Source organism: Gekko japonicus, unplaced genomic scaffold, assembly GCF_001447785.1.
Source record: "Gekko japonicus isolate JY-2015 unplaced genomic scaffold, Gekko_japonicus_V1.1 scaffold1055, whole genome shotgun sequence".
NCBI classification, from domain to species: domain Eukaryota; kingdom Metazoa; phylum Chordata; class Lepidosauria; order Squamata; family Gekkonidae; genus Gekko; species Gekko japonicus.
In genome coordinates this window covers 138,783-152,348 of record NW_015169808.1, presented here as the reverse complement: position 1 = coordinate 152,348, position 13,566 = coordinate 138,783, and the positions used below count along the sequence as shown (strand labels likewise).

At 42.3% G+C, this 13,566-nt stretch overlaps 1 pseudogene; it reads left to right on the top strand.

The window, feature by feature from the left end:
• The first annotated feature begins 4,195 nt into the window (after positions 1-4,195).
• LOC107115430 lies at positions 4,196-11,606 on the top strand (annotated as a pseudogene).
• Positions 11,607-13,566: the final 1,960 nt, after the last annotated feature.

The following is a 13,566-nucleotide window of genomic DNA, read 5'->3' as shown; positions in this document are numbered from 1 at the left end:
TTGTTTTGTTTTGTTTTGTTTTAAAGTAGCCATTAGAGAGAAAGGATGCCTAGATTTTTGGGCTGCTTCTACACAGACGATTTGTGCCACCCCGACTCTCAAACTGTGGATGGGTTTTTCAGAGCATCGACATGATATCCTGCTGCTCCTGTTTGCTTTCCATCTCTGTTGGCATATTTACTCTCTTTTGGCCCAAGGTTTCAGGAACCTATTTTGATTTAATGTTTCTGGAAATATTGGAGTCAAAGTGGGTTACCCATATGTGAATGAACCTCCCCTCCCGCAACCAGCACCATTTCCCTTGCATCTGCCATTCCCCCATTTGGATGGCTTCTGAAAATTATTGGTGGTCAATATACTGCTCTAAGACCATATCACAGCAATATACCTACTACAATTTTTAAGAGCCGTCAAAAGAAAAAGAGGCCTCCCATGATATTGAGGAGGAACAGAAAGCATGAGGAAATGGAAAAGAAAAACCTGAGAATCTCTGAGTGTGGATTTGACAACTGGGAATTGTCCCTTTGTGGAAGCAGCCCAATACAGCCACTTTCAAGGAGGGTGTGTTAGACCTTTCCCCAGTCTAAACTTCTCTCCTCCTGAAGTACTATAGTGTCTTTTTTTTTTTTTTTTTGGCTACTGCTGCTAAAACATTGGTAGCAGTTTTGGATACAGGAGAAATTTAAATTTGGAAAATGGCATGAGAGGAAAGCATTAAACTGTCTCATTTACAGATTTGTAGAGAGGCTGGATATAGTTTAAATAAGTACAAAAACACCCATTTCCCAGTGCCACCGCTCTCATTGACACTGGAGCCCCCCCCTGCAGAATCTTTGAACTTAAATATATATATATATCTTAGGAGATTCTGATCATGGATCTCCCAAAGCCCAGCCAGCCATATTCCAAACAGCACTCTAATCACAGCAGTTCAGCTAGCTGGGATGGGTATGGAGATCACAACTCCCCAGTACCAATATATGGCACTTAGGGTCCTGGGGAAATGTGAGAACCTTGGGAACAAAGTGTCCTGCAACTGGAATATATATGGGTCCTAAGCAACAAAACTCCACTGTTGTACTATAAATGGTCCAGAAAAGCCCTAGATTTCGATGAACCAAATGTCAATATTATATGGCAGTGTCAAAGCAATAATTTGTGAGAGATATTTTATCTCATCTCAATCTATCTAACTACTTTAAGCAGATAATCCAGCCTGAAAACATTGGAACACCTTGTTATCTTTAATATATTTGCACTCCCATTTTACAGATAGGGAACTACTACATCATCCATCTTGCCTCAGGGGATACACAAGATGTATTTTGTAGAAACAGTCACCACATGTGAATGGTGTTCAGTGAATTTAGATTGAATTAAGCATGCCATAGAAAAATATTAGGGGTCCTTGTGGAATTTTGGCATTCTAATACTATTGAAAATCCCCAGTGGATAATCTCCAGCTTCTTTGCATCTTAGATAATGAAAAATTTCATCTCTAATACAGACCATATAATGGAGAATCGGGGGGGGGTGATATTCTAAAGCAATCTCATTCACATTCTGTCCATAACTGTTTTTGCATGTTGTATTTTTGTATCTTTTAACTGACAGAGTGACCCTCTAAAATAAAGCTCCTTCATTTGAAAAGGCAAGAGTGTCTGCAGATATTTTCCCCCTTAAAAGCTTGGTAGTATTTGCAAAGTTGAACAAGATTTCCCAACAAGAATAACTCCCTGGCTTGCATCCCTGAAAAGATAAGCTCTGGTCAACTGAGCTCCAGTTCTTCTGTCTCCACTTTGTGATACGTTTTATGATCTCAGATACAGCAGATTGTTAGCCTGCAATGTTTGGAAATAGTAGATGATTAAACCTTCTGGCCAGGTGTAAATGCAACCTTTGTCTTCCACTAGCTGTGTGAGAATTGCCTTCCTACTCAAAATTCCCACCTGGCGCATTCAGCTTTATAAACTTATCTGTCGTATAACCAAAACTCAAATAATCTTTCACTTTATTTTGGTTTATTGGTATATATCCATGTAACATATTCTATGGGTTATCCCAAATTTCAGAAAAAGTGCTGAGCAAGCCACTAAAAATAGAAAGAATGTGCCTCCAGAGGGTTTTGTGCCCCCCCTTACTCCACCAGGGAATTTTGTACCAGGTAAATAATAAAAAAGTGTAATGATTTACTAGGCTTTTAAAGTGAACTGAAGGTAAGTTTGTGTTGCTGCTCCATCTAAATATTCACTCTACCCCTATTTTTCTCCTTCCTCTATGACTGTCACATGAGAGATGCTTTCAAATTGATTCTTCAAGGATTGGCAACATTTTAAATCCTACCTTGAAAAATTATAAAAGCATAATCCTGTTTTGCATCTTACAGGGTAGTAAGGCTGGGATAGACAGTCACATTTCCCCCTCTTCTAGCAGGATTCCTGTGCCTTCAACAGCTGCACTGCAGGCAGAAATGCAGCTAATGAAATGCCCCATCATTGCATCCCCATGCCAAGAAAAGTTGCAATAGTTGAAATTTTTTCCAGTTGAGCTGAAAGGCTCAGTGGTAGAGCATCTGCTGGGGTGCAGAAGGTCCCAGGTTCAATCCCTGGCATCTCCAGTTAAGGATCAAGTTTTAGGTGATGTGGAAGACTTCAAACTGAGGCCCTGGAGAGCTGCTGCCAGCCTGAGTAGACAATACTGACTTTGGTGGGCCAATGATCTGATTCAGTATAAGGCAGCTTCATGTGTGTGTGTGTGTTCAAGAGCTCCAATGGAGGGGGGATTGGCAAACCACTCTTACATATGCATAAAAGTAACCTAGTGTCTTGTGGCATCTTAATAGTTAACATTTTCTTCCCGCATAAGCTTTCATTGACTAGAGCTGGCTTCTCAGATACTGAGAACTGATTCTTAGGGTGCGGTCACACTGTCCCTTTGATCGGGATTCGCCGCTGTTTCCTCCCGCATTTAAAGTTTCTGTTCACATGTGCCAATCCGCCTCCCGCACCGAAGCAGGCTCACTCTCGCAATACTCTCGCAATACTTCCGGGTTTTCCTGACCCCGGGAAAATCAAGTACTTGGGTCTGGTCACACGGACCTCTTACCGTGCTAGTTTTCCCGCGATTTTTATATCTGCGACATTTTATATCGCTTGGAGGTGGTCAGAAGGTCCCTCTGTCTTCCGCTTCCCTCGCGCGAAGTACTGTTCTTACAGGCATTTTTTTAATATATATGGGCATGCGCTTGTCTTCCCATGCGCTCGGGCGTACTTACAAACTAATAAAAGACCTTCGCCATCCTATCTCCTATCCATGGCCGCAAACACCCCCCCCCAACCCAAGCACAGGAGCCGGGAGTCCCACCGACGAGTCGCCTAACTTTTCACTCCCCTTTGGGCGGAGAGGCAGTGCCCGGGTTTCGTCCCCTGCCCGGCGGCGGCGGCTTCCCTTCCCAGCCCGCCTCCTTCCTCCTTCTCTCTTTGGCCAGCGCACACACTCAGGAGCAGCTTCGAACTCACTCGCTCCTTCCTGAACAAAGTTCCCAGCTCTGCCTGTGCTCGGCAGGTATTTTTGCTCGTTTGACAACTGGAAAAGACCAAAATAAAAGCTAGCGCCTGTTTGCACAAGCGCATAACTAAAACCGGAAACAAAAAACCCCACAAAAAACGGGGGGGGAGGGTAGCGTGGTCATGGCGGATTGCTGTCCAGATACCAAAACCGCGGATACAAAGCGCGAGATGTCGAAAAACACCTGCTCCAACGGGTGTAAAAAAAACGCGGGTGAAAGAGCTGAAACCGCGGGAATCTGCCGGCTTCGGAGCGGGAAGCAGGTTTGCCTATATAGACAGGAACCGGCTTCGGAGTGGGAAGCGAGTTTGCCTTTACTGCGGGAGATATCAGCTGCGAGTCCCGCACTAAACGTCCGTGTGACCAGACCCCTTTCCTGGCTCTCGCGCTTTGAATGCGCGATTTCACCTATATGGACAGCCCTCTTTCGCAATGATTGCGAAATGATTGCGAATAGGGCCATCTGACCACTCTCTGTAGGTTGGTTTTAAAAAAACCAACAACACAGCTTCCGGTTTCAGCGCATGGGCATACATGCGCTTAAGAAATTTCTTTTTTAAAAAAAATGTCAGTGCTTACAGCATCCTGGTGGAGGCAGGAACAAGAGGTGGGGGCTCCAGCAGCCTGGATGGGGGTGGCAAGCAGGTGGTGGATATGGCACCCAAGCAGCACGTTAAAGCGTCCCGTGCCACGCGCCTTCCTGCTGGCCCAGAAGCGCCGGGAGAAGGCGCGCCAGGCCAGCGGCGACTGGGCCGATGGCAAGGATGGCCCCGTGGCCGCCCAAGAGCAGCTGCTGCCGTCGCCAGATGGGGACGAGGGCGAGGGGGACAGCCAGCAGCACGTAAGAGGGATGGCTCTTGAGGGGTGGTGTAGACATGGAAAACCAGAACAAAATATTCCCATTTAATTTAAAGCGGGAACAAGGCACATTTACAGTGCCGTGTGACCTAGACCTTAGGGGAGAGAATATCTGAAGAAGTTCTCTAGTCAATGAAAGCTTATGTGGGGAAAAGTGTTGTTAGCCTATAAGGTGCCACAATTTTTGTAGCTAGAAACCAGCGTGGCTATCCCTCTGAAATAATGCATGCATAGATAATTTAGTCAAAAAGCATACAAATCTGATTAGATTGCTTATATTGTGTGATCTGCCTTGAGTCTGAGCAAGAAAGGTAGGCTATAAATAAATACATGAATATGAACAGATAATAATTGCACACAAAAGCCAGTCCCAGAATCATGCCACACTCTAGCAGTACACCAACAGATGGAATCCTGGTAAAGCCATGAAGAAGAAGATTGGCTGTGTTGATAGTGGCTCCCATTAAGCTCTATGGGACAAAGTTAATGGGCTGCGCTTTGAGATCCTGTTGAGAATTACCTCATAATGAGTTAATGTATGTTGAATACTGCACCTTAGTACAATGATGTGGGGTGGGAGTTGTCCTGCTTCCACCCAAGCCCCCTATGGGGATTGCAGAGCATCCAGAGACCTGCTGAATTCATATACACAAAGAAAGAGGTATTCTCTGCCCTGCCCCCCAGAGTATCCAGGTCCTCCTTCCACAAACATCCCATCAGGCCTAAGGATAGGAGAAGGGAGAGGGAGATAGCATGCAGAATAGTACTATTCCATCTTCCAGTTAAATGGTTCAAGCTGCCCTTTATCTATGCTCAGTGGCATTAGCAAGCTCAGCCTTTTTAGGGTCACCGTCCAGGGGCCTTTTGTTTGCTTTTGAAGGCAGAGTTCTCACCCACAGGCATATGATTCAGTGAGATTATTGCTGAGCAAATAATGGGCAGTAAAGGCCCTGTCCAAGTATTTTCTCAGCATACTGGGGCTGTTTATCATTCAAGGTAAAATGCAGAAGCAACAAAATTGGTCTCCGAGTACATTTATTTAGTTTTGTTTTTCCCTCTCACACCTTTACCACCCAAAAGTTTTGCTTGTTTGAACATGCCTTCTGAAATGTTTTGACAGCCATTTGGTAGAAGTGGTAATATGCTAAATAATTCCTAACTCCCACATAAATTCATTAATTCACATCAAAATTGAAGGGATGAGATTTTTTTTATAAATAATCTGGACTGAATAGAAGCAATATGCAAGGCAGACAACCATTCAGAAGGTAAAAGCAAAATATTACCAAGGGTGTCACTTCTTCAGTAGGGCTTTGTGGCTCCTATGTGGCTTCCCTTCCCAGTCTCAGTCTCCTTTTGATTTCTTGGTTGGAGTCTCCCTTTTGGTTGAGGATGAAGCCAACAAATAGAAACTTGTGAACAATTACCTGAAAGTTTTGTAGTTCCCCAATAGCTGTTACTTTTGTCTTCTTGGTGTTCACCTGCTTTGGCTCTTTCGGCTTTAAAACTTCATCAGTAGTCATTTCAAGTCCTCAGTATTTTCTGCAAGTAATGTATCATCTGCATATCTCAAATTGTTAATGTTCCTTCCACCTATATTCATTCAACCTTCCTCTAAATCTAAATTATATGATTTCCTATGTATATTCTGCATATAGATTGAACAGATACAGAGATAAAACATCTTTATCAAACACCTTTGCCAGCTGGAATATATTCTATTTCTCCATATTCTGTCCTAACAGTAGCCTCTTATCCAGAGTATAGGTTACACATCTAAACAATCAGATGTTGTGACACACCCATTTCTTTTAAGACCAAACATAGCTTTTCATGATCCGTACAGTCAAAAGCTTTGCTGTAATCTATGAAACACAATCTGATTTTCTTCTGAAATTATCTGTATTGTTCCCATCTTTATTTTGACCTATTCAGTTAATGCCTTTCTGTGTTGATCTTTCAGCATTCCACGCCATGGTTTAAATTTCCCCCTGCTTTTTTGATATTTTGGAACAGGTCTCTTATTCTTCCTTTTTTTGTTGTTCTCTTTTATTTCTTTACATTTGTTATTATAATAGTGCTTTGTCTTTATGTGCAAGTTGCTGGAATGTTGTATTTAGACTTCTGATTCTATTTCTGTCACCTCTCACTTTTGTTCTTGTCTATCTTTAGCAATTTTAAGAATTTCATCAGTCATCCATTCACGCTTTTAACTTCTTTTGATTACAGGAATAGTCTTTGCACATTCTTCCTTGATAATATCTCTGGTTCCACCCCATAGCTCTTCTGGTTCACACTCACTTGATCTTAGTAATGCAAATCTCTTCTTAAATCTTAAACTCTTCAGGAATGGTGTTTATATATATTGACACTATGAACATTTTGGTGTTTTTCTTCAGCTTTATTCTAATTTTTTATATTAACAATTCATGATATGTACCACAATCAGTTCATGGTTCTGTTTTAACAGACAGAATAGAGTTTATACATCTTCTGCTTCCAATTATGTAATCTTCTTGACTTCTGTATTGGTCATCCTGTGATGTCCAGATATACAATTGTCTGGTTACCTGAAACATGTGCTCACAATGAACAATTTGTTGGCTTCACGGGATTCTGTGAGTCACTTCTTCATTTTGTGCTCCTAGCCAAGGTATTTGATTCTACTTTGTTTCCTACTTTTGTGTTTCAGTCACCTATGATTATCAGCAAATCTTGTTAAGGTGTATGATCAATTTATTTATTTCTTCCTGGACACTTGCATGAAAACTTTCAGTCCATTCTTCTTCAGCATATGGAGTTGGGACATAACTTGAATGATGGTTGATAGGCTTTCCATGTTGATAAGCTTTCCATGAAGTCCGATTGATATTATTTGGGCAGGCTTTGCATTATAGCTCCTGAATGCTTGTGCTACAACTCACATCACTATTAGAGCAACCCCATTTCTTCTGTGTTTCTCATTTCCAGAGTAGAACACTTTGTAATTTTCTGACTGAAAATCTCCTAATCCAGTCAATTTTAGCTAATTTGCTGTTAGAATTTCAGTGTTTAAATGTTTCATTTCTTGTTTTAGAATTTCAAGTTTACTTTGATTCATCCTTTTCACATTCCATGTGTTCCTATTACATGTGTTGAACAGCTTAGGACTTTCCTTTTGCTTCCATTTACATCAGCAACGGAACGTCCATTCGGCTTTAATCCAGTAGCATCATTAAGAATACTGAGATTCGTATTTGTCCTCTGTTCTTCCCCAGTAGCTAATTGAGTGCCATCCAACCTGGGTGTCCTGTATTCCAGCACTGTATCTTTTTATTATTTTGGGTTGTCTCATCATTGGGTTTTCAAGGTCTGAGATGACCAGAAGTGATTTATCATTGCCATCTTCTGTGCAGTACTAACCAGTGTTAGCTGAAGTGTCATTGCTGTTATCTATGACAGATCCTCTTCCAGTGTCACCTTCCACTACTGCTGCAGTCCGGTAGGTACACTTCAAGGACTCATCTGCCCTCATCGCCATTGGAACTGTCCATTCTCTTGTGCTGATGTGGCCTTTGATTCCTGAAGGTGGTGAATGCACCTTATTCTGGTGTTTCAGCTTTTACCATTCTGCCTTGAGTGACTCTGCTAGAAGTTGACAGAGTCTAAACTCCTCATGAAATTGCTTTCAGCTTCACTGGCAAACTCAAACCCACTCACTACATTAACGTGTGCATCCAAGAGGGGGGTGTAAACTATATTGTGCAAATATGAATGCATTCCTGAGGAAAACTAACAAGCTACATAATTAGCTGATTACACACAGATAGACAGAATTACTGATTGGTGACTTATAGCAATTAAAACTTAATACAGATCACAATACAATGTACTCTGAGGGAGGGGTGCCTGGCTCTGGCCTCATCAATAGCATTTGGTTGGTTGGAGTTCTCCATTGGGGCTGGATCCAGACCCAGGGGAAAGGCCTTTCATTGATGACTATATTGCATGAGTGATGTGGGTCACATTTTTAATGCATTGTTATTTTGCTGCTGTCTTACTATTTTATTCTGATCCCTTTGTATGCCACTCTGACAACCAGTTTTGGTTAAGGAGCAGGATAAAAAGGACATGTAATAAACATCTGGCTGTTGCTGCTTCTCTCTTTCACCGCCATGGCATAAGCAGCCTCAGAAGGAAGTTCAAGGGTTACAGGATTGACTGATGGATGGAAAGACATTCTCCGGAGTTCACTTTGTCCCTGGCATTAGTGATAGTTGTAAGAACATCTAGCAGAGAAAAGCAACCAAAATGAGCCAAGAAGATCATCAGCACATGTCTGTCTTAGCTTTTAGTCCCCCCAAGCACCCCCACACGTCTACTTTTTCTTTTCATCTGTTTCTTGACTGTTTAACTTTGAACAAAATTCTCTCCACTTTTAATTTCCCCCTCTCTCCTCCTTTTCCTCCCAAGACATTTTTTATGTGTCTTTTGATTTTCAAAAAAAAAAAAATTTTTAACTTTCATCTTGGCAAGAGGAAAATCTACTGGGAATTTTGCCATAATTTCATTCACAATTAATGAAACCTGCACCATTCTGATAAGAATGAGACTATGGACCAGTGGAAAGAAAACTTACACAGCCCTGGTTTGAGCTATACCTGTTTGTAAATAAAGACAGCCTGATAAGTTTCCCCTGGTATTCCTTTAGGAATGAAATTAACTAGACTACTGTCTTCTTACTGAACTCTCTGTTAGAAAGGAATTCAACCTTGAAATGTTGGTAAGAGACCTCCCTCCCAAGCAGGTCCTCTTGCTTCTTAGAAACGCAGACTGGGGTGCTGTTCCATGACTGGACATACAAGAAAACACCCAGCCCTATCTACCAATTTAAGAGGCAACCTCACTGGTCTGCAATAACAGAGGAATAATGTAAACTGGGAGAGATGCATTCATTTTTCAATGAGAACCAGAACAAATTTATTCAAAGTAGAAGCCTGGAAGTGGTGCCCCCTCTTCCCTTTTGTTAAATAGTGGGCTCCATGGATGAGCAGACCCCAAGTCTAGTGATCAGCTCTACTTTATTAATGATCTCAGCAAGAACAAGACTAAAAACCCCAGGGCAGCAGCCCTGTTAAATAGTATGCAAAAACCACACCCAAACACAGCCCACTCCCAATGATAGGCTATTTATATAACATTACTTCTTGACTGGTTACTTCCATAGTCCTGGTGGACTATTGTTCTTGGGCTCCAAGCTCAGCCCATCTCAGGTAGAACAGTTCTGGAATGTTTCGGTCCCAATACATAACACCTTTCTTCTGGTTCCCCGAGTCATTGAGAGCCACCCAGGCTATGCTGCAAATTTTGTGCTTCTACCTCAAAAAACAGGTTCCCCCAGCTCCAAATACCCCTGGATCGATTCTCCATTAAACTCTATGGAGATGGTCTCCATAGGGTATAATGGAGCCAAATAAATTCAGGTTGTCTGAATATTTACTCAAATCCCAATACAATACCGGTATTTGGGAATATTCAGAGAACCAATATTTTGGGGGTCCAACAGATCTGAATTGCGAAAAAACCATTTTTATTTTATTTTTTTGCAAACCACTATAGCCATGGTTTCTGTTTCAACATCCTGTGTGTGGGAGAAACTGGCCTTGGGAAATCAGAGGGATACCCTTTTCAACCCCAAGTTTGAAGGTGAGCCACCCTCTCATTCACAGCCAGGAGTTCAGATAAAATCCAGCGCTTACATCTTTCAGGAAAGCAACATCCACTTGAAGCTGACCATGGTTAGCACCGTGGGTTTGGGGGACCAGATTAACACAGTTATAAGCCTATAGTGGAGTATGCCCAGTTTGAACCTTATCTGCAAGAAGAACTCAAAATCAAGTGGGCTTTACACAGCTATCGTGATTCCCGGATCCATGCCTGCTTGTATTTCATTGCCCCCTCTGGCCACTCTTTGAAATCTCTGGATTTGGTAACAATGAAGAAGCTAATTCTTATTATTGTTATAATTCTTATTATGGTATAGTATAATTCTTATTGTATTGTATAGTATAATTCTTATTATTGCCAAATCGGATGCCATTTCTAAGAGCAAACTGACAAAATTCAAAATAAAGATTACAAGTGAACTTGTCAGCAATGGGGTGCAAATCTACCAATTCTGTACAGATGATGAGTCTGTTGCAGAAATAAATGGGACCATGAAAGCTCATTTACCATCTGCCGTGATTGGCAGCACAGAGAAAGTGAAGATAGGAAATAAAATGATGAACGTGCATCAGTATCCCTAGGGGGCAGTACAGATGGAAAATGAAGCACACTGTAACTTTGAGAAGTTGAGAGAGATCAGGGCTTTTTTTGTAGAAAAAGCCCAGCAGGAACTCATCAGCGTAACAGGCCACACCCAACAGCTGAAACTCATTAGCATATTAGGCCACACCCTGACACCACAGCTCATTAGCATATTAGGCCGCAGCCCCGTGTTGCCAAAAGTCTGGTCATCCAGCCACACCCACCTTTTGCTTCTTATTCTGTTTACCTTCTTTGTTGTCAAAAGGGCCTTTTTTGTAGCAGGGACTCCTTTGCATGTTAGGCCACACACGCCTACTGTAGCCAATCCTAATGCGTTTCTGCTGTTGGGTGTGGCCTATTATGCTAATGAGTTCCTGCTGGGTGTGGCCAACTCAGGAGCCAGCCGGAACTCCGTTCCTGTGCGTTCCTGCCCAAAAATAGCCCTGAGAGAGATGTTGATCTGTGTCAACATGGAGGATCTCCATGAGCACATGCACCATTATGAGTTGTACTGGCAATGTAAACTGAAGAAATGGGATTTAAAGACACTGATCCAGACAGTAAACCATTCCACTTACAAGAAACATATGAGGCCAAAAGGAATGAGTTCCTGGGAGAGCTGCAGAAAAAGGAAGAGGAGATTAGGCAGATGTTTGTCCAGAGAGTTAAGGAGAAGGAAGCAGAGCTCAAAGAGGCTGAAAAGGACTTGCAGGAGAAATTTGATTGCCTGAAGAAACTTTACCAGGATGAAAAGAAGAAACTGGAGGACAAGAAGAAATCACTGCATTCAAACAAAGAAGACGGCAGCTGAATTGCTCCAGTCTCAGGCCCAGCAAGTGGGAGGATTACAAACTCTGAAACGAGAAAAAGAGAGAAGTTCGGGTTTCCTGTAGATCCTTTCCTTTTGCTCCAGAAATGACCCCCCGCCATTTTGAGTTATCCTGCAGTTCTGCCCTCTACATGTTTGCCCATCTTCTTCCAGTGCACCCTCTCGCTCTGTTTGTCAGTCTCCTAAACATAAAACTGTCTCTTAACTGTTTTGGTGAAGGTCTTGGCCATAATTTCTACGGATCCCAATGAGAGAGGCTCCAAGAGCCTGTTGTTTACCAGAAGCTTTCAGGACTTATATCCTAAGATATTGTGTACCAACAGCACATGAATGCATCAATGCGTGTGTGTGTGTACACATGCATGGCAAAACTGCATGTTTGCTTACCGATTGTACCTCATGCTGTGACATCTGAGCCCTTTTGTGGATTCTCGTGTTACGAGTTATGCATAAAACTATGCTATGCTAAAACTAAAACTATGCTTTACTATGCTAAAACTCTCGTTAAACGTTACAATTAATCAACCATACCCAGCTGTAATTCAGTAACTGTCTCTGTTCGAGGAGACTTCCAGTTGCAGGGTACTTTCTTTAGCCCACACCCCTGTTACACTAACGCTTTCACCAAACTCCCCTCTTTAGCTACCAACTTCCAACTGATTCAAAACCCGCAACTGTCAAGTCTTAACTGATTCCTGCTTACCAGCCCACAACTACCATTGGCTGTTGGAGCGCTGCGGGGGTGCTTTTGCTCTTGCTAGGAAAAGCTTATCCATGTCCATAAGTTTCTTCAGTGGAAGTAAAAGGAGTGGCAACTATCAGTGGGTAAATCATGTGAGAAAAAAAGGTTAAGAAGCCCCCCACCCGCAACAACAACCTCCCTTTTCACTCTGCAGTACCAGTGACTACATTTTGTGAAAAACCTAAAAACATTCTTTAAAAATGAATTCCCACACTAAAACATCTGGTAGTTTGACTCAGGAATGGTTCATTGGTTCACTCTTTGCCCCATCCTTTCACTAGCAAAATCAGAGATGATGATGATGATGATGATGATGATGATGATGATGATGATGATGATAAGTATAAGAAATACTCATTATGAGTAATTTCTACTGGCCAGAGAATTCAGATAGCCTTGTTGTTGAATTTGGATTGCCTAGTTTTGGATTTGGGGTGTGTGTAGCTTTTATAGTGTAGAGTACTCATAGCCTTGCTCATGACATCTGTTCAAATGGTAGGGCAAGCTTTCTTTAAAGAGATAGTCCCTGCTCAGGAACAGTCACTGCTCAGTACTGCTCTGCCCAATGGTCAGATGCTTAGAAAGCAAGCAGAGGAAAACCCAAAGCAAATGTGACCAAGCATGGGTGAGAGTGCCTTTTGGGGGGCCTACTATGTCATGGTGATGGCAGTGAAATGAGCCCAGTTCATCACCATTGCATCTGTGCAAAGCAATACAGTGGAGCATTTCCAGTTGCAAAGTCGTGGAGGATGTGGCCGGGGGGGGGGGATCAAGGCCTTATTAAACAGACACATTTATATGCTAAATCTTATTGCTACTTCCCTCTGACAGTAGCAACAAACTCAGGTTTCTTTGAATTTAAAACAAACATATAAAAAGGAGAGACACAGCAATAATCCCTTTTCATTTCCCTCTGGTTTTGTGCGTTGCCATTCTGAGGCTTTTAATTCCATCGCTTTCCATTACTGGCACTTCCAATTTATATGTTTTGATCAGTACAAAAATAACATTGGGGAAATGTGTTCATTTTTACAGGAAAAATGTGTTTCACGGTAACAGAAAACTGCACAGAAAGTAAAGACAAAAAGAGTTTGACTCACACAAAAGGAAACTGAAATCAAAAGATGGAGCTTTGATTAGCAGGGATAAGAGACTTGGGCCCCGTTCACACAGAGGATTTGCCACACTAAAGGCACGAATGGTAGGCGGATTTTCGGTGCGCAATCACACTGCAACATCTGGGAAGCGTAGCGCACCTGTAGCCAACCTGTGGCATCCCGCC